This window comes from Desmodus rotundus, chromosome 12 (assembly GCF_022682495.2).
Source record: "Desmodus rotundus isolate HL8 chromosome 12, HLdesRot8A.1, whole genome shotgun sequence".
Taxonomy (NCBI): Eukaryota; Metazoa; Chordata; class Mammalia; order Chiroptera; family Phyllostomidae; genus Desmodus; species Desmodus rotundus.
In genome coordinates this window covers 53,603,267-53,630,311 of record NC_071398.1, presented here as the reverse complement: position 1 = coordinate 53,630,311, position 27,045 = coordinate 53,603,267, and the positions used below count along the sequence as shown (strand labels likewise).

Genomic DNA, 27,045 nt, shown 5'->3' with positions numbered 1-27,045 from the left:
AGCAGCAGTCCCCCCCGTGCCCATTTCTGAATGTGACTTTCTGTCCCCCTGGAGTGGCGGGTCCACCATGCCCAGAATACCCTGCGGCCCTGCCAGCATCACCAGTACTGATCAAGTGCTCCGACGGGTCAAGGGCAGGTGATGTTTGTCTCACATCACGTCCTTGCCTTGCATTTTCTTCTCCCATAGCCACTCCCCACGACGAGGTCTCTTTACGGGCTGATAACATGGTGTAGCGATCACAACGGCGTTTTGCATTCAGCGAAAAAAAGGGGGTGATGTTGCTGTTCAGGGGTTAAGGCCCTGTCCCTTGTTCTCATGTGGTAAAATCCAGAAAGTCACAACCACTTTTGGGAACTGAGTTCTTGGGTTGATTATGAAGACTTCTACTGCACTAAAATAAACATACAACCCACATCCCAGCCTCCGCACCTGACGATTGACAGAATTGTCGATAATCGCTAGAAAGCACCTAATGAAACACCACATCTCATTGGGAGATTCTCTAACCTGGCCGATAGCAGAGTCACCTGGAGAGCTTTTCAACACTGTCGTTGTCTCAGCCTTTGCCCCAGGGACTTTGATTTAGTTGACCTGGGGTGGGGCCTGGCAATAGGAATTTTTGTTTACCCTCATCTGAAGGCACGCTTACTGAGTTCACAGAGTCGGGGAGAGGGGTAGAGAGAGAGGGAGAGAAACATCAACGACAGAGAAACATCAGTCTGTTCCCTCTCCTATGTGCCCTGACTGGGAATTGAACATATGACCTTTCAGTGTATGGGGTGATGCTCCAACCAACCGAGCCACACCGGCCAGGGTGCAATAGGAATTTTTTTTTTTAAAAAAAGTTCCCCAGGGTTTAAATTTTCCGTGTGCAGACAGCACGCAGCAGTCGCCCATCACATTTACCTCCCATTCTTTCCCTATGGCATTATGGAAAAGAATTGAGTCATTAGTGTTCTCCAGTTGCCTGAGTCCAAAAAATACCTGAAAAAGATGTCACAAGCCTTTACCAGAAAAACAGGATGACGCTGAATTTCTTGTCAAAAAAAGGGGGAGGGGGGTGGTGATGGTTCTTGGAATCTCAGGATTTAAAAGAAAAACATTTCCACAGGTCAGGATCGGAACTGGGGGATCCTCTGTTCTTCTGTTTCCGACGCTGTGCCGGGAAGGCGGACTCCAGCCCGCCAGGGTCTGGGGCCCGGCTGCGCCGCCACACAGCGTGGGCGGGCCAGCTGCTCCAGACCCCAGCGCCCTCCTCTGTGAGGCAGGAGGATGAAAGGCCCGCCTCGGGCTGCCGTGGGAATCAAGTAGGTTAATGATCAGAACGTGCTGAGAAAAGTGAGCGAGTGCACGCTATTTTTATTGTTACAGGAATGAGGGCGCCTCGTCCAGTCCAGTCACTTCCAGTTTAATCAGGTCTGTAGACAAAGATCACCGGTTCCTGCCCCGGAGGCAGACAGCCTCGGAGGAGGTTGACGTCAGGACACTGGTTTATAAGGACTGTGCCTTCTCAAGTCTTTTGAAGGTCAAATTAGTGAACTGAGCTCGTCTTCCATTATAGTGACTGTAATAACCATGGGGTCGGTGGTCGTGAGATAGTTGATTTTCCTCCTTAATACCGCGCAGGGCCTGAGGACGCTTTCCGGCGAAGCAGGCATTTCTAACGGTTGGTTTTCTGTGGCTGGGTCTGTTGGGTGTTTGGTGAACCCCCTCCAGACAATTGGCCACTCCAAACATCCCTGTTTTCAGAAGCTGCCATTCCCGCTGCCTGTCTCTCCGACCGCGTCACGAGCTGGTGGTGCGCCACGTGCCAAGAATGCTGACTGTGGGTGTCGCGTGCAAGCAAGTGGATGAGCAGGATAAGGAATGGGAACGAGGCCACGCCTTTCAGAAATGACATGAAATCGCAGTAGAATGTATTTTGATACCTCAGAGGGACAGCATTTTTTTTTTCTGCACCAAAAATATATCCCTGGGCAGGATGGGCTCTTGTTTCCGAGTCAGCCGTGCAGGGTCCCAGCCCTGGGAGCAGATGCGCTCCAGCTGTTCTGCCTGGGGCATGCAGGGTGACATGAGACGGGGCCATGGCGGAGACAGGTGGCTGGACACAGTCACGGCACCCCCACCTGTCAGCCACCCTCCGGGTCCCACTGCGTGCCACATCTGATCCAAGGGCAGGGTCCAACCCCCCAGTTATGCCAGAGTCAAAGCAAACAGTATAAGTGAGAGTGATTGTCTCAGTCGGTGAGAGAACACTTACACTTCACACCTGTATACACCCCGTGTTTCCTGGGACAATTTCTGCCATCTGGGCTCTAACAGAGGGTCTGAAGCTACACAGAGTCTTTGAAGTTGTCACAGCAGGTCTGTACAAGGCAGAGAGAAGCAGCAAGTGAGGAGAGGCAGCAGCCAACACAAGAGCTCACACACACTCGTGCGCACACGGACATGCCACGGTGTGTGGCGTGTGTGTGGTCAGATCATGGGTCTGCAGTCACACAAGTGGTGTCACACCCTGCTCGGTTTCCTCTTCTGTAAAATGCGCTCGTACCATTTATGTCTAAGGGTTATGGGGACTCGAGGCCTGTGTCGTGCAGCCGGGCACAAAGTGTGTGCTCAGTGAAACTGGGGCCTGTCATCACTGCCATCATCATCATCGTCGTCATCACCAAGGCCAAGGATGAAAAGACAAGTGGCCTTAAACAATACGAGGTGTGTGTTTTTATGCTCCGCTTTATTTCGCTAATTAAGTTGGTCTTATCTGAAGCTAAGAAAATCTCAGGTGATACATTACAGCCTGCCTTGGTTATAAGATTGTTAGGAAGCTGCAGCTGGGTGGTCTGGGCTGGGCCCCCTGTGAGGGGTCGGGGGCAGGGCTCCCTGCTCACACTGGAGACCAGATCTGGTGGTGGCATGGGACTCTGCTGGGCCAAGCTGGATTCGATCTAAGGAGCTTGATCTAACCTCCTCCACGTAAGCTTCCACGTAAGACACTTCCTTTACAATCTATTCCTAGGGGGACTCGCCCTTCCAGAAATGGCGGTATTTCTTTCCTGGGAGAAATGTGCATCTGTCTTTCCGAGAGCAATAACCTACTGTGAGTGATAACCTACTATGTGCCCTTTTTGCCAGGCTGCCAGGAAGTTCAGCGCAAACATGCTGCTCAGCCATAGCACAGACACAAGGCTTTCAAGTCAGAATACTGACTTTTCCCAGTTCTTCCTTTTCATATTTGTTCTCGTTTAAAAAATTTTTGTATCCTCACCCAAGGACATTTTTAAATTGCTTTTACAGAGAGAGGAGAGAGAGAGAGAAACATCGATTGGGTGCCTCCTGTAGCACCCTGACCACGGATTGAACCCACTACCTTTTGGTTACGGGGCCACGCTCCAACCAACTGAGCCGCACTGGCCAGGGCCTTATTCTTGTTTCCGGTCGTACATTATTGTGGCCTGTCTCAAAAATGGAAAAGCCAGAGTGTGATTTTCTTAGTAAACTTTCACCAAGTCTTACTCTGCTCCCAGCAACCACGTGGGTGCGGAGGAGCCCAAGCAGCTGTCCCCTGCTTGACAAGAGTCACGAGGACATTTCCACCCGTGTCCATGTGGTGCCTGTCATTTCTTCCAGCTGCAGTATTTGCTCTAGTTTGGGTTTCGGAAGCCACTGGACCACAGCGGTTCAGGGATGACGCGGTGACTGGTGACTGTTACTGTAACTCCCCATCAGCCCCGACAGAGGAGATGACTGTCATTCCCTCGGAATTATTCCTGTAAAAGAATGAGCCCGGGAAGGTAATTTCTCCTACACGGATTTCAAATATGGGCTCTTCTGCAAAAGATCAAACAGGACTCAAGTCAGTGAATCAGAGCAATTGTTCTGGAAATTATATGTAAAGCTTGCTGCTCCAAATCTGAGAACTCTATCTGTGAATCAAATCCAAGGAAAAGAATACTTCCATTTAACAAATCAAGGTAATTCTGCCCACGCTGGTAGGGCCCTCAGGAGTTCCTGATAATGGAGAGAGAGAAGGGTAAAGTGTGTGGATTAGCCAGGAGGGCCAGCACCCCACTTATTTCCCTCCGCAGAGACCAAGCCTGTGTGAGCCAACAGGGACCTTGTCTTCCTACTTTCCGTAATTAAGACAAAATCGACCAAGGAGTACGTGACTTGTGGGTATGGATTAGACACTAGTCCTTATAAAAGGGAAGCGATGGTCCCCTATTTCTCTCAAGTTTGCTTTTTCTCCACTTTCCTCCCTCTTTGTGGGGTTGTTGGTTCTCAGAGACATCGTGAGGGACAGGCAGCCCTTTGTGGGAGGGAGGAGGGGGCTGGCCCCCTACATGGCATCACCTGTCAGGAAGCCTCCCGGGGTACCTTTGCAGATGCACCACTGGCTTAGCTGGAGTGACACCCCTTCCTTCCAGCTAGGCCGTGTACGAAGCCCCTTGGAGAAAACCAGAGTCCTGAAGAGTCCCATCAGTGCCCTGACGTTAGCGACAAACTGACCTGAAAGCCGCATGGCCAGTCTGGGCACCGAGGGTAAGCCGGTGACCCAGCCACCACCAGCTCAGCTCCACGGGACAGGTCAGGCTCAGGGGGCGTGCTGCCCTCACAGCTACGGTGGGAGCTCTGAATTTGGGGTGCTTGTGCGTTTGCAGCCACAGCCTGAGTTTATAATGGAGCTCCGTCCCTATAATTTATAGGGTAATTCGGAGATGAGAACAGAAATGATCTCGGGTTATTATGAGGACTCAGTGCGTTAGTTATTACGTGCCCGGTGCCCCGGAAGTGCTACTAGTGATAGCTGTGATCAATCTAGAGAAAGTTTTTATTTAGATTGGCATTTCACCAGGTACGAGGAACTTTATGTCAACATGTCATGTGACGTACACGTACGCACATCTGTAATGGAGATTTGCCTTTATTTTTGAAAATTACAATGGCTCCCGAGGCCTGTGTGCCCAGGAGGGCCTTGCCTGGGGACCCGCGTCAGAACCACGTGATTTAGTTAAAGGAAGCCGGCGCAGAACATGGGGACGGTCCTTTGGGCCCAATGCAGAATCCAAGTGCAGGTCTAGCTGGGTCGGTGTCCCCCAGTGACGTGGTAGAGAAGTGAAGCCAGCGCCCAGAGTGGGAAATGACACGGGCCCTTGCTGTGGCGCTTCCAGCACCTGCAGCTTGCTGGCCGTCTCTGCAGAGACGCGAACCCGCTGAGCGGCCGCGGCCGCTCCACCTCCCCTTGCTCTGCCGTTCTCTCCCCCCAGTGGGGGCCAGGCCATTCTGCAGCGGTCTGAGAGCCAAACAAAATCACATCTGGGAAATACCTTAATGTGAAAAAACACACTTTGAAACCCAATCTACAAAACAACCCAAAACAACGCTTGAAAAAGAAACACCACGTGCCCTTTCCATCCCGATTTAGGCTGGAGACCATTAGGACAAAGGGCAAGCTCTTTCTGGGGTGTCACGGGAGCTGGGGCAGAGAGCCGCCCCTGACCTTCCTCACGTCATCACTGCGGCAGGTTTCCGCTCGCTACGTGCGGTATCCAACCGAGAGCAAGCACCAGTTGGTAACAGGAGCAAACAGCCAGACTGTAGGCTCCCAATGACCTTGGCTTTGAGCAGGCCACATGTCGGTGACAGGCGGTGGTGGGCAGGCAGACTCAGTCGCCCCTCCTGCTCCCCAGCATCGTGAGCGACTACCTGGAGCAGAGGACAGTGCGGGAGGACACTCCACTCTGGGCTCTCTCAGCGTTCAAGCAGTGGCCTTGGACAGGCCAGCTCTCCCCGGGGCTTCTTTCCTGCCTTGTGAAACCAGGGACGTGATGTGGGTGCTGCCTCCCCTGCAGGGCTGTTCCGTGACTCACATGGGACAGTTGATGTGGAAGAAGTTGAAAACTGCAGCAATCCACAAACACACAAGGCATTATTGCTTCGACTAACGTTTTTATGTACTATCATCAAGGGGACCTTGAACTTGAACCTCAGGAACTGAGAATGAACCTCAGGTACCTCAGGGAAGGAGGCACGTGCAGGAAGTGGTGGGAAAAGCCAGCTTGCTGGGGCAAAGGGACTGCCTCCGGCGCCTGCGTCTCAGGGCCAGGTCTCGGTGTCTGGGCCCGGGCCCTGGTCTTCTTTCTCTCCGTCTCTTACGAGGGTCCCTGATTTGAGGCCACCTCCACAGTCAAGGCCTGCAAGGTGTCTGCCTGGACCTTGGGGCAGCTCCCCTTGGAAGGGAGTTGGCCTGATTCGGGCCTGTTCACACTGGGTGCTGGGCTTGAAACTCCTCAAGCTACTGATTCCTCTTCCTCCCCCACCACACAAGCCCACGTGTGTGAGGATTTAATTCCAAGATCCATGAAGAAGGGGTTTCTCAGGCTGATAATGGGGCAAATAACGGGGGAAATAGCTGGAGAAAATGGGTTTCAGATTTGGTTATTCTGCTGCTGACGACTGTCCACTCTTTGCTTCACAGGGAGAAATTCAAAAGGAATAACATAGGATGGTGGTTTTACTCGACGTTTTTTCTGCTTCTGACTGTGGGGACCAACCCCGTTATTTGCTGCTGTGTGAGAAACCACCCAGATGGAGCGGCTCAAACAGCAAAGGGGTGTGGACCCAGGAAGGCCTTGGTCGCTCCTGCAGGCAGAGGTGGCCGGACAGGAGCCGCAGGGGCTGGACGAGCGGATCCTGGCCGGGCCCCCTCGTCTCCTCTGGTTGGCTGGGCCTCTCTGTGTGCTCGGCGGTTTGGGCCTGGCCGCAGCCTCAGGATGGCCAGCTGCTCCCATGGCAGCTGGTGGCTTCTGGGGCAATGGTCCCAGCCAGCAGGGAGAAGGAGTGAGAATCACATTTTCTATTGGTGACAGTCACAGTTTTGAGGGGAGGGAACAAATGCCTTGTTTCTCATGGGAAAAGCACCAGAGCCACCTTATGGGACGAGCCCTGGGAGGCAGACAGCGCGGATGCCATCTCTGGGAAGTCTCGCCCACCACAGGGGCTGCTGTGCACGGGAGTGGTAAGCTGCGAAAAGCAGCTGCCTGTCCCTGGGGCTGGCACTCACGTGCACCCCGTCCCAACACCGCCCTGCGAGGGACCCCCAGCAGCCCACACCGCGACTTTGAGTCCGTAAAGCGGACAGCCATTCTGACGCCTTCTCCTCTGAGCCCGCCCCGCTGTAAAAACCTAAGAACACTTGCTCAATGCCTCAATCATCTCAGGCATCCGCTTCTGTCCCGCCACATGCCGCCGGCCCTCAGGGCAGGAGAGACTGGCCGCTGTGCTGTCCACATCCACCTGTGGCTCCCAGGTGTCTGTGACCTCCTGGGGCAGCTGCACGGTGTGTGTCACGTGACGGACATGCACACCACACTGGCACTGGGCCCGGGAGCTGAAGGCCTGGTTTCCCAGAACCCCTGGCGGCGAGGGTCTCCACCAGGGGCCGGTGCGCAGGATATGAAGGCAGAGTGACGGGGAGGCGACAAACCATTGCTCACTTAGGGGCTGGGACGGCGCCCATCTGTCACTTTGCAGGGAGGAGGTCAGAAGTCTGACATGGGTCCCACTGGCTGAGACGGCGGTGTCCACGGGGCTGTGTTCCCTCCTGCAGGCCCATGTCCTTGCCTTTTCTCGCTTCTGGAGGCCACCTTGTTCCTTCTGTGGTGGCCTCTGCCCCCTTTTAAAAGCCAGCAGTGTTGTGGCAGTCTGACCCGTCCTCCACCATCTGGCGACCACAGCTGGGACTGTTCTCGGCTGGAAGCGCAGATGCAACTAGGCTGGGCCCACTTGCAGAATCCAGGCTAATCTCAAGGAGCTTGACTTCGTCCCACCTGCAAAGGTAAGGCAATGTCCCAGGTTCTGGGGTCAGGACAGGGATGTCACTGTGGGCTGGGTGACACTGTGCTATGCTCTGTTCCTTCTGACGTCACCGCGGCAGCCACCTCCTTGGACTACCTGGCTTTCTGGGGTGGCTCCCAGCTGGCTGTTTCCCAACCACGACCGTGGCAGCCTCGCTCTGGAGCCCGCAGCTTCTCACACTGGGCAGCCTCTCGATTGTCAATCAGCGGCTGTTACTTGCCCAGTTTTACCTGCGACTTTCAACGGGGTCTGCAAAGCTCAGCCATGGTGAGTTTGCCCGGCCCTCCGACCACTCCTTCCGGAAGCCGTGGGAGAAGTCTCTGCAGAGCGACTCCTCTGCGTCTGCAGCGGAGCCCCAATGGTGTTCTTGGTGCTGTTCCCACGCGGGTCCCTCCCTCCCTTTCCAACCTCCGCTTATCTCTGAGGACAGAGCACCGCACTCCATTAGGTGAGAGCCTGGGAAGATGGGGGTCAGTGCCGGGTCACTAAAACGCTACCAATAACCTTACAAACGACAAGTATAGCCTTGCCATTCAGGGGCCACCATAGGGCAGTTGTCCCAAAGTCCTCACTTCAAGTGGTTCCCCTTGAAGCTTGCGTAGCAGTGGGGTAGCTGCTGCGTCCCAGCAATTAGCCGGTGGGCTGTCGTGGTGAAGGCCAAGGCCGCTCCAGGCTCCCCACATGGCACAAAGTGGGGATGTGGGTGCTCTACAGGGAACAACCTCCCGGGAGAAGCATCGGCTACAGGAAACTGTCACTGAGAATCTGTCCCCTTCAGAGGAGAAAAGCGCATGACCTCTGTGTCACCTGTGTTGGTTTTGTACTTGCAAGGCACCCCACCACGTCCTTGCCTCCCTTCCTCAAGCCCTCCTAGAGGACAAGGACAGAGGGGACAGGCTTGAGCATGGTGTCATTGTTCCTCAGTCCCTCCCGGCACAGTTGGATCGAGAAGGAAGTGATCGCCTCCAGCACTCAAGGTGAAGGCCAATGGCATTAAACCCCAAAGACAAGCAACACAGACAAGCAAGAGGTAGGAGCCATGTTTCTCTGCACATAGGTTGCTCTTGGTGTGGCCATCACCAGCCACAGTCTACCACCACCATCATCATCAAGCACCCAATTTCACAGCTGGTCCCTGCTGACCCTCCTCACCATCCAGAACATCCCCACCTCCAGTGTGGATCTGAAATCTAGGTCACGGGCTGCTAGGGAGGAGTGGATGCCTGGTACCTGCCAAGTGGCACACGAGCCCCGCGGATACAGGGAAGGACAAGACAGACCCCCCATGCCCTCGGGGGGGCTCCCACCTTCCTGTCTTCCCATGTGGGAAGCCTCCCATCTACCTGCAACCTCACAATAGGCCTGCGAACGAAACCTTCAACAACTCCACGCACAGCCTCTTCCTCTTCCTCTGAACTCCTCTAGCCCTGGTTTCTAGGATGACTGTGTGTCTAATTCATCACCGAAACGGGAACACTTCTGGGTGAAGCGGGGCGCTATTAATAATCACGCTGCCACCGGAGACTGTGCCGGGCGAGCCAGGCACACACCCGACACAGGGCCCCTCCTGCCTTTCTCAGGGGCTGGGCTCACCCCAGGCGGTACGGTCAGTGTCTTACACTTTTCTGTTGCGTGAAAACTTTAACTGGCCACTCCCCGGAATGGCTACGCAGCAAACACGTGCTTAAGTTGAAAAAAAAATTAGCGCTCCCCTAGATTACATCGCCGCCGTAGACTTCCAGTCCACCTCAGAAATAAAAATGACTCTTAGTCAGTTTATTATACAGGGTCTGGCAGAAGTAAGGCCTGCCTGAGCGTGGTGGGCAGGGCCATAATGTGAGTGTGAGGATGTATAGTTTTATTTGAACACATCCCCTAAAATGTCGTGTGGTGGGCTTGTGTGTTAGGCTACCGAAAGACAGGCTGATGATTTTGTGTTAGAAGAGTTTGTAATAAAAGAGGGGTGTTATAGGTGCTGGCCCCTGTATTTCAGGATGCTAACTAGTGTGGAAATCGTTTCCTTCGTCTGGCCCCTTCCTCTCGGTCTGGCAGGGGCTTGTTTTGAGTTCAGGGAATGTTACACCTTGTTTGCTTTTGCTGCTGGAAGAATTTGGTTTTCTCTGTAATGCAGGTAACGAATGTGTGAAAACACTCATCCCCTCCACTCGGTAGCCCTGGCCGGTGTGGCTCAGTGGGTTGGGCGTCATCCCACCAAGTGACAGGTTGCCGGTTTGATTCCCCATCAGGGCACACACCTGGGTTATGGCTTTGATCCCCAGTCAGGGTGCACATGAGGGGCAAGTGGTTGATGTTTCTATCCCTCTCTTTCTCTCTCCCTTGCCCCGTCTCTAAAAATAACTCAACTAATTAAAAAAGAAAAAAGAGAGAATGCACAGTAAGGGAAACAGAGGTGGTGTCCAGGGCCTACTCGGAGGGCGGACAACCGGCATCCGGCCACGCGTAGCATGACCACTTCTGGACAGCCTGTGGAAACATCTGATGAAGACGTCTACTATTTTTAGGGCATATTTCCAACCAGCGGGGGATGAGCGTACTGTGACCCCGAAACCTTGGCCATCAGCCCAGAGGGGAAGGGCCTGTGGGTGTTTCGACATTAATTCACTCGAGATAAGCATGCCGAGGGCTCTGGCTCCCTCGATGTGGCTCCCGGGCTTCCATATGCACAAGGGGCAGGATTTCGTTTTGGGGAAAATGGGCCGGGATGTTCTCTCTGAGGATGTGGACTCGAGAGTGGAGAGAAACGGAAAGCAACACACTCCTGAACGTCTCCTTTCTGAACGGATCTTTCTAGTAACCCCATCGTAGGTGTTCCCGTGACGGCTGCTTTGTGACACGGTGCTCGACTCGGTTTGCCTCCGGGAGGCCGGTCGTGAGCAGTCTGCCTCTCTGTCCCTCGTCCCCCACCCCCAGCCCCAACTCCACCGCTTCCTTCTCTCTTCTAGGCTGTATTCTTTTCTGGGTGAACAGCCATAAACACGAGCTGTCTATCCCTTCCCACACAAGGAGCTCGGCCAGGGGACGAAAACAACCTCGGTGAGGAGCCTGCTGCCGGCAGAGGCCACCCCAGCGGAGTGTGGAGTCCCCGTTGCCCCGAGCGCCCAGACTGTGCTGCAACAGACTCTCACTTCCTCCACTGCTGCCTCCCCAGAAGAGCAAGACACTGCTTTTAGACTTCCGGCTTCTTTGCAGAATGAAAACAAACGGCTTTTTATTGTTTCTCCCCAACCCAATGAATGCAGTGACCAGTGAAATAAAACACTGGTTTACAAACTCTTCAACTTGAGGGGCTGTTGGTTTCCCGATCCCACGGTTTAACATGAAATGTTCCAGCTACATGGCTCACCCTCCACAGCAAGCCAATCATCCACAAATTAAACCAAAACAGAAGACCATTTGGTAACCAGGGACGTGGTTACCTTCGGAAGCGGGCATGTGGTGGGTATTGCCTCTGGGCTGTTGGCCTTCGCCATAGTTGGGATGTTTCCCACCCAGAGACTTCAGATGGACGGCCAGGCCCCAAGCTGCTGGATCTCACAGCTCCAGAGTGGAATTTTGATGTGAGTTTAATTATCAGCCTCTACAGATCTAAATCCTCTCTCCTTCCAGGCTCCTTGGCTGCTCCAGGGCACCCCTGCTGGAAATCATTTCACCGTGCAGGCAACAGAAGGAAGGACAGCCCGTCTGCGATTTGTGTCCCAGCGGGCACAATTCTGTGGGGGTCCCCGCTGCGTGCCTTCAATTTTCCCTGCTCCGGCTTGCTACTTCTTTACGTGTATGCGAAAGACAAAATGTCCAAAGCAAAATCTCACGTGGGGGTGTCAGAGGGAGAGAGGAGCAGCACCCAATGGAGTCTTTGGAAAAAGCAACATGTAGACCCAGCAGGGTTGCACTGAGCAGTGTCCCGCGTTGAGGGTTTCAGAGTTTTGGGAGCAGGAGACTTCAGGACAGACAAACACATGGCCTTCCTGGGGGACAGCCATGACTTGGCAAGATCTGACCCGAAGGGGTGCTGAGCCAGGAGGCAGCCCCCCCTCCCCTCAGGGCTGAGATGGGAGGAAGTGGGGGTGGGGGAGGCATTTCCTCTGGCAGCTGTTACCCTGGGGAGGCACCCCTGCAACGTGTTCCTACGGAGGGACAGAGCTCCCTGCTGCTTCTTAGTGACCCACCAGAGAGCAGACCACCGGTTCCTAGCAAGTCCCCCCTGACACCCCCTGGCTGCGTGGCGGCTAGAACACCCTGGGATGGAGACACAAAGGGGTGGATGTGGGTGTTAACGGGGAACTCAGAGGCTGGTCCAGAAGGGCTGAAGGGGCGGGGCCAGAGGGGAACTCAGTGAGTAGGGATACCGGGCTGGGGGTGGCGGGGATGGGCAGGAGGTGAGGAACAGTCTCCGAGCGAGATCTACCTGATGGGGGGGAAAGGGCAGTAATGGTTGGGTGCCGGATAACAAAGGGGTGAACGCTCACAGCAGAGGTCCGGCCCCACACAGGCCAAGCACACTGTCTTTGGGAATGGGGGACAGGACGAGTCGGTCCGAAACTTCAGCCACGTGCGTGGAGCTGAGCGGCCGTGGGGAGCGAGGAGGACAGCCGGCCAGCGTTCTCTGGGAACGGCAGGACTGTTCCCTGCGGCGGCGTGTGCACTTCCACTCGGCCTCAGGAGCAGCGCGTGTGTGCGAGCGGATCTCCAGGATAAGACCTGGGCTGCTAGTCTCCCCTCTGCACCAGCCCGCCCCCCCCCCAAATGAGCCGGGTCTCTCAGGTTGTCAGCTGGGCCCCCTGCTCTGGAGACAGCTGTCACTTCCACTTCGCACCAAGGACCTGCACGGGCTCTCCGCCACCCTAAACCGGCATGGCTCCTGAGAGTCTAACATCGAACAGCACCCACTCCCTTTAAAACGAGGCGCCCCCACCCCTCACCCCCAGGTCAGAGAGTAGGTGTGGTCCCCAGGGGACAGTTGCAGGCTTCCCCTCTCCAGACCCCTCCCCAGCCCGGAATCGCCGGCCTCAGGTGCACCACCCCTCCCCCACCTTTCCAGCTGGTTGGCATTCTCCTCCCAATTCTTGCCCACCCCCCACCCCCACCGCTCTGAGATCCAGACCCGCGGGGAAGAGGCCGGTCCACGGCCAGGCTCGATCCCGGCAGCCAGGGGGCAAGTGACCCCTGGGAGCCCGCGATCTACGACCCCGGACCTGAGGCGGGCTCCCAGGACGCCTGCGTCCCATTCCCACGGCACGGATGGAGGGGCCTGTGCGTCCCCAACTCGGGCACTGCCCCGGGCTCCTCACCCCACTGCCCCCCGCACCTCAGTTCTGTCTGTGCGCCCCTTGCTGTCGGCAACGTCGCATCCCTCGGGAGGGGTTGCACACCGAGCCCCTCAGCGCGCAACCCGGGACCCGGTCCCAACGAGCGCCCGCCTGGCAGACCCCTGGGGCTGAGAGCAAACCCAGCACGACAAGGAGCGAGGAGAGCGGTGCACGTACCTAGAGAGGATGGCCTCTTGTCATGACAGGGGCGCGGGGAGACTCGGGCGTGTCGGCGCCGTGGCAGCACCTCGGTCCCAGCGGCTCGGCAGGTAGCTCGAGCCCGCCTTGGGGCGCAGGGACAGCGAGAGTGCCGGTCCCCACGCAGGGTCTGCAGCTCTGTGAAGGTGAGCGGCCGCGGAGCACAGAGGAGCGCGCAGGGGCGGGGGCGCGCGCGCGGGCCGGAGCACCGGGAGCGCGCGGGCAGCGGCGCCACCCGGCGGGCGGGTGGTGGAGACAGCAGACCGCTGCCTGAGCCGGCTCACGCTCGGAGGCCGCGCCAGGGTCGCCGCCGGCAAACCCGCGCCCAGGCCGGCGCCCTGCGGGACAGGACGGGGCCCGCCCGCACGGACTGGCCTCCCAGCGACCTGGGGTCTGGAACAGAGGCGGTGCGTGGAAACGGTGCTCATGTGTAGATGGGTGTGTGGTGTGGTGAGTGACCGCACGCGGTGTGGGTGGGGGTGGCAGCCTGTGGGAGTCACGCACCCCCAGCCTGTGTCAGAGAGGTCTCGTCCTGATGGGGACCGACAGTTGTTTTCTGACTGACTGGTAGGTTTGCGCTGCACAGGAAGCTCCCCTGGAGCAAAGCGTGGGCCTGTCCAACAGGCAGACACACTCCATGGGAAGAATTTTGGGGAGTGGAAGGCATGTGGGGCCCACATCTAAGACCCAGAAACAAGGTCTTAAATAGGGATCTGTGCCTCAGTTTCCCTGTCTGTGAAGCCACCTCACAGAATACATTGTGCATTTAGAACACGTTAAATAGGATGCCCTGCAAGCGCACCCCCCCCCCCCAGCGGGGGACTCAGTCCCTGAAGGGAATTAGTAGGAATCGGTGACCAGAAGGGACCCTCCGAGGATGTCAACATGGAAAACACCCACCTGCAGGGGTGACCAGGAGATGTGACCCCGGCCTGGAATGTGAGCTGCACACACCAGGGCCAGTCAACCTGTCACAACCACGGCAGGACGCAACAGCAGGGCTCAGTGTGCTCCATGGACCGTCCCATGTCTGTGCCTCTGGGCCCTTTGTCCCAGCTGGCTGGTTCCAGACACCCACCTCCCTCTGCCCTTCCTCCGACGGACAGCTCGAATCCCCATGGAGACATTCCTTCCGAGGAGAGCACTGGTCTGTCCAAAGGAGACAGTTTAACCTGAGTGACCCGCCCCCCCTGCACTGCCCCAGTGTCGGTGTGAGTTCAAAACAACCCCACGTACAGATGACAGCTCTTATGTCAACACGCTGTCATTCCCTCTAGGTGCAGGCACTCTGCTCAGGGCGGGAGACGCAGGTGGACCCCGAAGTCCTGGAACCATCCCTTGGAGCCTGGCAGGGAGGACGGCCCTGAACACGAGGTGGGTGTTATGGAAGAGGGGGTCCCGTGGGTGCTGTGGGAGTTCTGGGTATTTCTGAGACACAAGAAAGACCGTTTGAACTTCAGCAGCAGTGAACGTGGTTCCTTTGAACAGCTGAAGTGTATTCTGCTCTTCTCTCATGGGTGTGGTTGAAGTCAGTTTTGGGTTAGGGGACAGACGGGACACGCCCCCTGGAATATTCCTTGTGCCACTGATCAGAGCCGGTGAACACGCAATGGTCCGAAGGGCATCCAAGGGGCAGCCAGCTTCTCTCCTGCACTAGAGCTTCAGATACTAATGCAGAGTTCGGAACTCGCCCAAACACCCACAGGGAAGGCAAGCTGAAGCTCTGGTTGGCAGGCCGCAGAGATCTGGTTATAGCCATCGACCCCCATCCATTACGTTCCTGCCTATTCCTTCTGCCTGTGATGCGGGTGCCTTCTGGCTTTTCCTGTTGGGCTGGTTGACGAGGCCCGGAGTGAGGTTACCGGGTAATCTCTTTTCGGTCCTATGATGCTAAGTATCCACGTGGATAGCAGATCTAACGCCCTGATTTGGAAAGTCCTTCTCTGCTCTGTGACCGTCCTCTGGAGGCCTTTGGTCACCCAAAGGCACAGCTTGGAGGGGTGCCAGTCCTAAGATCTCCCCACTCCTGTCTCACAGGGTCGCTCTCCACCCTCCACCTGCTCATATCTGCTCACACCTGCTCACACTTGCTCATTCTCCATTTGCGCGCTGACCCATCTCCCTTTCTTTATCTTTCTGACGCTCTAATTTATAAAGTGCGTAAGGACCACCCTTGGAAGGAGTGTAAAATCCAGTGCCTCCCCTCCCCAGCACTCCGGTGTGGCTCTTGGAGCCTGTGCCGTGCCAGCCCTGAGCTCGTCCTTTGGGGCTCCGTGTGCAGGAACAGCTGGGAAGGGACTTGGACTTGGCGTTGAGACATCTGGGTTCTGTCTGGGTTCTGCCTGTAGAAAACGCAGGCAGTCCCGGCTGTGCCGAACGCACTGTTCTCGCCTGTCCGGGGAGGGTTTGGACAATGTGACCACCTAGCCTCCTTCTGACTCGCACATTTGCCAGTTCCTGCTTCCGCCTTGTTGCTCAGGCCACTTCCAGGGCCCAGAGGGTCCCTGCTGAGAACTTCTGTAGCTTCGGCGGCTCTGATGTTCGTCTCTGAGAACCTGCCGGGCCAGGGGGGCCTGTCACACAGCACCTCTTTGACGTGGCCTGCAAGTCCCACGTCCCCGGAATATGGACGCCCTGCCACACCTTCCTTCTGCCCCAGCTATTTGGTGCCCCCTCCCCCCCCCCATTCATTTATCAGCTCCCTGACGTCAGGAGTGGTGCTCAGTGCCACCTCCGTATGGTGACCCCCATGGCGGTGAGTGCAAGGGACAATCAGTAACTACCAACGAGACAGGGACGAGAACTGCACCATGCCCCTGAGGGCTCAGCCACCTTTTCTTTTGGAGAAAGAGCGTTTTCAGGCCATGGAGCTGTGCCTACAGAAGGACACTTCCTCCTCACTAGGGGCAGCCGGGCCTTGCTCAGGGCCCTGAACCGCGGGGAGCAGGCCCCCAGTGCCTCTGCCCGGGTCTGGCACTGAAGATAAGGCCCTCTGGGGAGTGGCCCAGAGGGCCACTCTGCCATTCTCACTTATCTGCCTGCACAATGGGAAGCGTGTGTGGCCAACACCCAGGGTAGAACTGACGTCTCTCGCTTCGCCCGGACCTGGAGCCTGACTCCACCCCACCTCCAGCCTCCCCACCCAGGGACCCGGGGGCTGCGTGGCTAGAAGACCTTCAGCAACATGTTCAGAAAATGCCCCACGTGCGGCAGCCAGTCCCCCTCCAGCCAGAGACCTGCGGTTGGGTTCTCGCGCGTTATTGCTGAATTACACGTAGAAGCCATTTTCTGCAATGCTGTAATCTAGGCCAGCCGTTCTCGATTTCTGGTCAAGACACGCGACACAATAACATAATCTAGACTGGCCATTTTATATTTCATATGTTTTAGATTATATGTAACACAAGCTACATGAAACCCCTTTATAGCTTTAACAAATCATCGAGGACCTCGGGGACCCCCTGAGAGGGTCTTGGGAAGCCTCAGGGGTCCTCAGAGCTCATTTTGGGAACCTCTGCTCTTGGGTGACAAACACTTTGGCAGAATGTTAAGTTCACTAGTTCCTAAGCCGTGAATCCCATAAAGCCGAAAGCAAACGGTATACATTTAATTGAGTAACTGTTACTCAAAGATGTTAAAATAAGTATGAAATAATTCAAAATGAGTTTAGAAATTATCAGAAGCTATTAATACATATGTGTAAATACAGTGCTAGGTACTGGATACGTAGACTTTTAAGGTTCTGAATTGACTTTCCCTTTATAATCAATCCTTTTCTTTTCTCTCATCATGGGGCCGGGGGTTGGGGAGTGGGGGAGGGACACACAAGGAGAGACTTGTCTGTAAGGTCCTCTGAGCTAATTTACCTATGTTGTGGCCCCAGGCCCCTTTAGTCCCCCAGGTGGCTATTCCTGTTCTGGTTCCACCTGTCTCTCTCCTTGATCCTTGGAGGGACCATTTTCAACCTCTGAGAAGCCGGAAGGGACATGGGAGAAAGGGAAGGAGGTGGGAGGGCACCTTGGGCTGGCTATGTCCCCTCCAGGCACCTGCTCCACAGCTCTGTCCCCTTAAAGGTTCTCACACCCTCTCCCACCCTTTGGACCCGGCAGCAACGCTGGCCTGAGCATGCCACTGGGTCCCCACGTGCCACCCGCAGCTTTGTACATCATCTCTCTGTAAGTCACCCTTCCTCCAGCTGTTCTAACTGAGGACAGCTCTGACAGGCACCAACACCTCTGAGTTACTGGAAAAAATGTGAAATCTCCTTTATCCAGTCATTCCTCCTTTTAAAATATTTCTGCTTTAGGGAACCCCTTTAATTATTTTTATTTCTTCAGTTTTAGGCCAGAGCTGTTGTTACATGGAATCTCTTCATTTAATTTATTTCCTTCTCACTGCCTCCAGCTACACAAAGAACCTTTCCAGAGCTCACTCCCTTTCTCATGCACAAAGTTGAGGCTGTCGCTTCAGGAGGGGTTGCAGGAGGAAGTATAGGGGGAAAAATTTAAGTAATTAAATGGGACTTCAAGCTTTGTGGCTGGTGGTTAGCTTTCCCAGCCTCCATGGATATTATTTTGGAGTCCAGTTCACCTCTGCTCCAGTCTCCGTGAGGCCGAATGACCAGTTACTACTATTCAGACAAAACCAGAGAGTGACAGAGAACACCAAGGAGCTTAACCGCCCCCCGGGAAGGACCCTGAGGCCGTGCCTGAGGGTCCTCCTGCCCAAGGGCTCCGTGCCTGGATGGCAGCCCTCACTGCTCTGCTCCCAGGCAGTGGGCTGGCTCCTGCGTGCTCAGAAGGCGTGTGCCTGCCCTCTGCAGGCCTGGAGACCATTCAATGCCCTTCTGGCTTCGAGGCCTAGCACCCCTGTGCTCCCTAAGCCACCCCTTCACAGCTAACACTTCCCCCACTATCATACACTTTATACCCAGTCAGGGACTGGAGACTAGATCACCCCTGGGCCCCGGAGACTCTCCCTGCAGAGGTGAAAGTGGAAATCCGACCCCGTCCCCAGCTGGCTCAGCCCACAGGCCGATGTGGAGCAGACGCCAGGCATGGCCCCTGCTCCCTCTGCCCTCATCTGCTCACACACAGCCCTCGTCCCAGGCAGAGCGCTGTGACCACGGGACACGGCATTGTCACCCTCCACAATCAGCCAGGCCAGCAGGGAGGCTGCAGCATCACCACGCCCTTGACAATGAATTCGTCACTCACACCCCTGAAGTGTCATCAACTGTCATGTTCAGAATCCATCCTTGGGGCAAAGGCCACTGGCGGTGAAAATTGCACAGCAGTGGTGACACATGCCGGGCCTTTGGCTGAAGCCAGTCTCCAGAGAGTAGCCTCTCTGAGCAACCCCCTTAGATACCTTCCCCTGGATCCTGTCCAGTTTTCATGGTGGCAGCAGGAAGAGGCTGACTCAGGCCTGGGACAGATGGCTTTGGCTTCCACCGACCCCCTACTCTGCCAGCCTCAAGGGGCTCCTTGAGGAAGAGAAACTGAATGCCTGCTCTGCACCCAAGAGTGGCCGAGCCAGAATGGCGCTGCCCCCACCGGCACTGGCCTCATGGCCCCAGGGGCCGCTCAAGGAGGGATTCAAGTTCAGCAGCTGTGGGTTGTAGGCCATGTGCCCCTGCCTTTCAGACCCCAGTCCACAGACAGGCCACTGAGATCCTCACCACTCCGAGAACACCGGCCCCTTGTTGGCAGACGTGAAGCCTTCAGCTCCAGTGCCTGGTGGAATGCAAATATTTGACTAGCCGTCTCTGTGTTTGGGAGTTGCTGGCATGTTCCCTTGTCCTGTTAATAGTTTTCGAGGACACGAGAGACTCTCTTACAGGAGGAAGGACACTCTTCCCCAGGATTAGGATAAAGAGAGGCGACTGAAGACATTGCTCAGGGGGCTTGACTTAAAACAGGAGCCATGTGCCGACTGCTAGTTCCTGACTGTCGAGTGGCCCTGTGACCCAGGGAGGCCAATACATCGCCTGGGGAAGGGCGGAGGCAGGGAGGTTGGCAAAGGGACTGATGCCTTGCCTGCCTTCTCCGAGGAGAGCAGACCAAAGGCTTTGCAGGTCTCGTCCAGCTCAGATCCTATGATGTGCGGCCTTGAAGCAAAAGGGCACTGAATGCCGCCGGCCAAGTGAGGGTGGAGATCAGGCGGAAACAGTCTCCTCCACGAAGCCTGCCCTCTGCTCTGACCTTTCCTTTAATGTCCCCTCCGTGTGTGAGAGCAGTTTGCATTGCATTCTTGAGCTGCCAGCTCTACGGAACAGCCTGCGTAGGTTGCATAGCTCAGTCCCCAGGAGCTGCAGTTAAATCTATGAATGGTTTTCCTAGGTGCTGCCTTATCATCAACCTTTCACCTGACACTTCCTGAATGCCCACTATTCTGGGTGCTTGGCGTTGGATTTCACGGAGTCATCCACTATTTATAGCCACAGGGCAAATGTAATTGTCCCAAACTGGCCCCCTGTGGCCCCATCGCCCCTCCTTCCCCTGACCCCCAGGCTGACTCCCTCCAGCAGGCTCCCAGTTAGTGCTAGGCCTGGTGTGGTCCCCACCTCTGTTTCTGGCTTATTTCAACAGTCTCCTAACTGGCCTACCTGCTTTTGCCTTTTAGGCCTCATCTTTGTTTCCAAGACAACAGTCAGAATGCTCTTTTTGAAAAGCAAATCAAATTATGTCACTTTGCTCAACGCCCACCAGTGACGCCCACAGAGTAAAACTCAAAATTCTTACAATGGCCTGTAAGGTTTCCCAAGGCCTGGACCCTCCAAAACCTCCAGATCTCATTATTTTCCGCCCTCTGCATGGTCACATCACGCAGCTATCTATTGCACTGGCCCCCTGGCTCTTTCTGGAATATTCTTCCCCGTTCGGCCAGGTCAGACCTACAGCTCCTTCAAGCCTCGGGGCACTTGCCAGTAAAGCCTTCCCGGACTTCGGCGCTCTGCGTCTCCCAGGCACCTCACTTCCCTGGAACTCTGTCTCCCCACCCGACATTCCCTGTTTTCACTTGTTTGGCTGCTGCCTGCTCCACCACAGTATAACTTCTCCAGGGCTGGAGCTGTGTTATTTCCCCGTGGATCCCAGGAGCTGAACACAATGGAAACTGGCACAAGGCAGACATTCGGGGGATGTCTCTAAACCGGTGGGAGAACACATCTTCTTTCTCCGAATCGTTCATTAGCTCCTGAGGGGCAGCATCTTCCAACCCCAACTGTGACCTAACTGCCCAGTTCTGTGCCCCGGTCACAGCTCCTGCCGGCCAGTGCTCAGCAGGCGTTTGCTGATCGGCTCACAGCAGGCCGACCCTGTTCCCTGGTGCTCTGCCCCATCCGTGGAGCATGAAGCAGCAGAGTTAACGTCTGTCCTCCCATGTGAGTGTGCGCACATTAAGATATTTACACACCAACACACACGCAGCTTATCACGATTTCCTCCGGGAGGCTTTCCCATTGAAAACACTTAAAAAGCAATGGAAGTAAAAACAAAACACCACCAGAGGGGACATTGTGAAGTTTTCATATAAAATCTTAATTTTTTTTTATCCTCACCCGAGGACATGCTTATTGATTTTTAGAAGAGGAGGGAGGAGGGAAACATCGATGTAAGAGGGAAACATTGATCAGTCGTCACCTCTTTTACGTGCCCCAACCACAGACTGAACCTGCAGCTCAGGCATGTGCCCTGACCAGGAATTGAACCAGTGACCTGTTGGTCTACAGGACGACACTCCAACCAACTGAACCCCACTGGCCAGGGCTAAAATCTTAATTGTTAATTACTGTCCTAAAATGCTGTAACATATATAGAATTCAAATTTCAGTGTGTTTCATCTTTGTATTAGAAACATTTTAACAAATAAAGGTGGGGAAGCAGTTAACTGTGGTGTGTTTACAGGAAGTAAATATTTACGTGGGAAATAGGGTTTTCATATTGTTACGGACACTGTTAGAGAGAATAATTATCACCTCCTGGGTCCCTGACCAAGGCAGGGGGACTCTGTCCGAAAGAAAACCGCCATAGCCTCTATTACTCTTTCATGCTCAAAGGCTTCTCAGAGGGAGACCAGATTGGCGAGAGCATGAACAATGGGTAGGAAATCACTCTCTTATTCTGTGCCAAGCGGTGGAGTTATTCTGAGACCCGCCTTGGTCAGCTGGCGGAGATGGAAGAGCAGCGGGCTTGTTCATTCATGAGCAGGAAAGCATCTGGGAGTGAGCAGTCTCAGTAGCTCTGTCCTCATCAGCCGTGTCCGTGTCAATCACAGGCCAGGAGTAGAAGAGGTGATTGTATAGACACCGGAGGCGGGGGCGGGGGAGGGGGGAGTTGGATCAGCTGAGAAAATCACGGTTAAAGAGTAGCTGACACCTACACAGTAAGCCCTTAATGGTTTCCCATGATCTCACACACGATCCCCTTTAACTTCATGGTAATATCTTAGGGAGATGACCATCGCCACAGTCATCATCTTCATCACATCCCCATGACCACCACCAACATCACCACCATCAATCATCATATCATCCCCATCACCACCGTCACCATCGTCACCGCCGCCATCAATATCATCTTCACCACATCACCGTCACCATTGCCGTCTCCAGGACCACCCCATCCTCCTCCTTCTCCTCCTCACCATTATCCTCATCTCCAGGTGAGAGAGAGAAAGTGCAGCTTCTGAAACGTTAGGTAATTTGTCTTCAATCAAACTACCAGTACGTTGCACTAGGTCTTTTGAGCCCATATATTTTGCTCTTTGCACTCTGCTACCTTTCCTTCCTCAGCTGGGAATTCTCAATGGTAAAAATCAAAGACTGAAAAACAGCAGCGGCCCTAGAATTTCTGTCTGCAAAGTACTTAGCATGGCAACTTCGCGGCGGAGGCGGAGCTGGGGGGCGGGGTCTAGTCTTCCGCCGGAGGCTGTTTGCAGAGCAAGAGTACAATATTTTACTCAGACTGTCGAGTGCAGACCATTCAGAATAGCAACGTGTTCTGAAAAAGCATTCTATTAAGACTTAAAATTCTTATTTAGTTTTTAGTGTTTAGAGACGCTGATGGAGATTCATAGGGGCTGAGACACGCCCCACCCTAAAGACATCCTTGGCACCACTCAGCATGTAAACTGGCCATTGAAGGGGCTGCTTTTCCTAACACTGGGTCATGTGATTGATCTGAACGTGGTTTAGAACGCCTTCCACAAATCACACCTGCATCTCTGATTCTTCGACGTGCTGTTCTTCACATCCCATCCTCCCAGTTCATTGCACTGTTATAACTAGGAAGAAAAATCCCACTGCAGACAGTTTTCCAGCCTACTCCCTCTCACAGCTCCCCGAATGCTAATTTATCCAGAAAACAGAATGATGTGCACCTGCTCAGCCAGCTGACTCCGTTTGTGATCCGAAAGTCAAGTTATCTCCTCCCTGCCTCTTGGCTCATTGCTTCTTCCCCGGAATGGACAGTTTAGAGTGAAGTCAAGAGGCAGGAGGGACCGGCTGTTTGAGTTGTACAGTGTAAATATTTAAACTTTTAACTCCCACGGATCCAAAAAGGAAAAATTAGGGTGAAAAGATATCCTCCTAACCTCCTCAGTTTCCAGAAGGCAGTACCTTGTTCTTCCTCCTCTTTATTTGATTTACAAATGATTATTTCCCAGGGTTAAACCTCGTCATACAGCAGAGGAAACGCCCCCGAGATCCTTCCTCTGTTCACCAGGTTACCTCCTCACGAGAACCTCTACAACTCTCGCCACACTGTTTTCTCGCTTCCTCAGTTGGGAAAACAGAAACCTCCCCCACTCCAAAAACTCATTTTTCTTACTTTTACATTTTAAGGAACAAAAGTTTTACTTTACAAGGGTTCATCACCGATCTTTCAGCGTCTCTGCCTGAGGCATTTGTTAAGCAAGCAGAGGCAAGTGGGAAAAGCTTAAGACATGGAACGTCCACACGTGAAAGATTGACGACCGTATAAATCATCGCTAATTTGCCTGCTGGAGTAAAACCGGCTGTTCTACCTGCCTCTTGACTGCTTCTCCAGCAGAGCTCAAAATCTTTCTCTAAAACACAATCTAAACACGGTCACATAGGTTGTTCTTTCTTTCTGGACGGGGAATTCAGGGTGACTGACAAGATGTGCTCTCGGCACGCAGCACGAAGTGAAGTGGTTTTCAGTTCCAACACCCTGGTTTGTCTCTTGACAAGGACCGAACACGCCTGAGTCCGGGTGGCCCCTCCTCCACCCTGAGCACCTGCTGTGGGGTCATTGGCCTCCCAGCCAGCCGGGCCACACCTGTGCTCAGCCCCAGCACAGCCCGGGACCCACTGATCTTCGAGAAAGTGCGCGCATGCCCAGCATCCTGCCAGCACCTGCATTTGGGGGTTCATTTTCTTCTCTCCATTTTTACTCGCTAGGATGAGTCACTATTGTTTTGTTTTGTTTTGTTTTTCTTTCTTCTGGAACTTGAAATAGTCCTTTCGGTTGGACTCCTCTAATACCTTTTCCATCTTTAGAACCTCTTCTGAAATCAACCGAATTGTAAACATCTTCCCCTAGTGCCACAGCTATTTGGCAAGCAATCAACAGGCAACGTTTAGCCATCTGCGGCAAAGGAGAAGTAGGGTCCACCGACACCGGCTAAGCACCGCGGGCCACATGAGGTGTGGTGAACCAGACGGGCCATTGCTCTCCTGAGTGTGCTGACTTGCGCAGGTGAAGTGACCGCTTTCAAGGAACAGGGGCCGTGCTCCCGATGAGTTTCATTCTTGACACAACAACTGCACTTTTTTTTTCTGTAAAAACATTGCTTGGACACATGTGTAGTGGGCAGGTCTACATATACTTGGACTTTCAGCTCAAGTCCCATAGAAGATAAGGTCAGTGTGCTGCGTTCCTTCCCTAAGAACACTGCTGGCAGCTCGCAGAGACACTCAGCGAGTGTCTGACATATTTGTGTGACAGTGAGCCCTTGCTGGCCTTGGCTGATCTAAGCAGGTGACTGTGTGGTCCCTGGAGGGGGGACTGGTGGCTGAGAGCCCACGTAGCTGCAATGCCATGTGCTATTTCAGTGCGTGCTCCTAAGAGGACGCCAGCTCCTTGGCAGTGGCTGCAGGAGCCTTCCTGGACATCCCTGGGAAGGGACCGCTCTGCGGGAATCCAAGGCCAAGGTCACACAGGCATGAATTACTGCGGGGGCAGGGGAGGGGGGCCATGTCTGCTCCAAGACCCAGTGACAAAGAGCGCAGGGAGGATGGCTGCCAACCAAAGCTTTTGTCCAGGAATCCAGAGTGGACATTGTTCCAGGCAGCTGGGGCACATAGTGAAAGCAAAGAGTGGCCAAGTTTTCTCAACCTAGGAAACCAGGGCAGCCTCTTCCCGCCCCTCCTCCATGCCTGTTGCTGGGGTCCCCGGAGATCCCAGGTATGGGTGTTTTTGAGAAAGGTCCAACATAGCTGAATAACAGGGATCTCATTCATACGACATGAAATGGGGCCTCGTTGAGCAAAAAGCTCCGACTCTCCAGCCAACGTGCCTCTGCTTTGCATACTTTTTCCGGAGACTATGACTCAATCAGTCTGAATTTTTGGGATTATTAGTTTTGTGCATAATCTTAATCTAATCTTGCTTTCGTCCCTCTTTCTTTTAATTTTGGCAAGGGCGAATATACTTCAGTAAACAACGTCAAAGTATGCCAGACTACCACAGATTGTACCATTGTTTACCTATTTAAAAAAAAATCTCCCTTGGCTTCCTAAGCAGTTTCTACAGGAAGACAGGAAGTGGCTGTGGGTTCCCTGACCCTTCTTTTCTGGACACACCTTTTGCAGTTTTCTTGCTCTCTCTGAGCTGAATGTTTCCCTCCCTGTGAATGGGAAGTGCTGCTCCCTTCTTGTTCTTGGCTTGGGGACAGGAGAGAGGGTAGCTTCAATGTGAGTGGCATTTTTTCCCAGCCACCTGCTGGTCTAAGAGCGTCAGCTGGTCTGAGAGCGATAGTCGAGGGCGCTTCCCTTGGCCCGTTCCCCTCCACTGTGGAGCGTTCTTCCTTGTAGAGGTTGGAACAACTCTCCCAGAGGCAGGGACGTGGGATGGGAGCATTCTCGCACGCCGCACCGGCTCTGGGGAACTTCTGATGGCCTGGCCCAGCTTCCCAGGCCCCTGCGGTCTTTCCAAAGGTGAGATCTTAAAAGGTATGTGAGTGTCCAAGGAACAGAGGAGCCTGAGAAACACTTTTCACTGATAACTGTGAACTTGCGGTGCTATTATTCCGGTCATTGCGCTTGACCACGAATTCCCGAGCAGAGCTGAAAACAGAGGCAGTCAGGGCTCCGGTTCTGAGGGAGGAAGCTCTCACTGCAGCTTGAACTCGGGCCAGCGAGTAATTCCGGCTGCTAACCCACCGAATGACCGCCCCGTGGGGGTGTTTCCTCCCACACACCAACCCTGCTCTGTACTTGGAGGCTGGCCCAAGGCCTCCACTGCGCCTGGCACTTTTTGTCTACCATCATCATCATCAGGATTGTTATAGTTATCCCTACTATTATTACCCCCCGCTCCCCAACCCCCGCCAGTACGACCAACCCGTGCCAGGCTGGCTGGCCCGGAGGCCCAGGGACAGAACTGATGCAAGCCCTCTCGTTTGACGAGTTTGAACCCACAGTGACAGGCTCCTCCAGCCCCAGCTCACTGGGCTCTCAGGTCCTTGTGGTCAGGTCCATCACTCCCCCAGGGAAGGGTAGTGCACCCGAGACCATCTGCTTCCTAACCAGCATGAAGACGGCGGTGGTGGTGGTGTTTGGAAAGCCAGACTGTGTGTGTATGTGTGTGTGTGTGTGTGTGTGAGAGAGAGAGAGACAGACAGACAGAGAGAAACAGAGAGATAGAGAGACACACACACACACAGAGAAAAGAGAGGGGAATAAATACCAGGGTCTCTCCAGCAGTAGGTGAACGACAGCCACTCTCTCTCCCCACAGGTGACCCTCCCTCCCCAGGAGCACAGCCACACACCAGTGCCTCTTCGTTCTGTGAACCTTAACATTTTCTGTAACTGCAGAACACAGTAGCTGAAGCAAACAGGATCTCAGGAAGGCAGGTAAAAAAATATATTTGTGGGCACAACCCATTGTTTTTCCTCCCCAGGTCTTTATGTGGTCCATACATCTAGATGAATGTATTTTTACTTTTAACCAAATGGCCCTCTGTTCTAAATCTGTGTGCCTAAGGGGGAGAGAGTCCTTTAACAATGTGTCCATTACAAGGAAATACGGTTGCCTTAGCAACAAGGTTCTCGGCATTTTTCTTCCTTTGTGTTAAGGAAACTCATTGTACCCAAAGCGTTTTGCGCTCTTAGGCCAGCGAGGTGGGCCGGAAGCCCGGCTGACACCTGTGGACACGGGAGTCTCTGAGGTGGAGGCAATCCGCCGTGCGGAAACAATGCTGCAGCGCAGAACGAGATCTTAGAGGACGTGTGCCCCGGCCTCCTGTTTCAGGGGAGATTGAGGCCCTGAGAGGTTGAATGGCTCGTGGGGGACTCTACAGACAGGTAGCCGCAGGTACAGGCCCCTGACCCCTTCTCCAGGGCTGCTCCCCCCACTGCAGACCTCTGAAAAGTTGTCTCTCAGCTCCAGTTCTGTAAATAAGTCCTATCCTGAATA

At 54.3% G+C, this 27,045-nt stretch overlaps 1 protein-coding gene and 1 long non-coding RNA gene across 7 annotated transcripts in view; one reads left to right on the top strand and one right to left on the bottom strand.

Moving 5' to 3' along the window:
- Positions 1 to 27,045, bottom strand: part of RIPOR2 (RHO family interacting cell polarization regulator 2) — a 117,020-nt gene that overhangs the window by 47,985 nt on the left and 41,990 nt on the right. The window contains exon 1 of one of the 6 annotated variants that reach the window (XM_053915574.1): positions 13,362 to 13,579. The exons of 4 other annotated variants lie outside the window; for them this stretch is intronic. The gene's annotated coding sequence lies outside the window, so the exon portion shown is untranslated. Of the gene's footprint in view, positions 1 to 13,361; positions 13,580 to 27,045 lie in introns of those variants that run through there. One more of the 6 variants, XM_053915573.2, reaches the window with a different exon arrangement.
- LOC123480750 (uncharacterized) lies at positions 13,526 to 25,121 on the top strand. Its single transcript, XR_008425789.1, has 3 exons — positions 13,526 to 13,802; positions 14,660 to 14,756; positions 21,834 to 25,121. It is a non-coding gene; the product is annotated as an uncharacterized lncRNA (long non-coding RNA).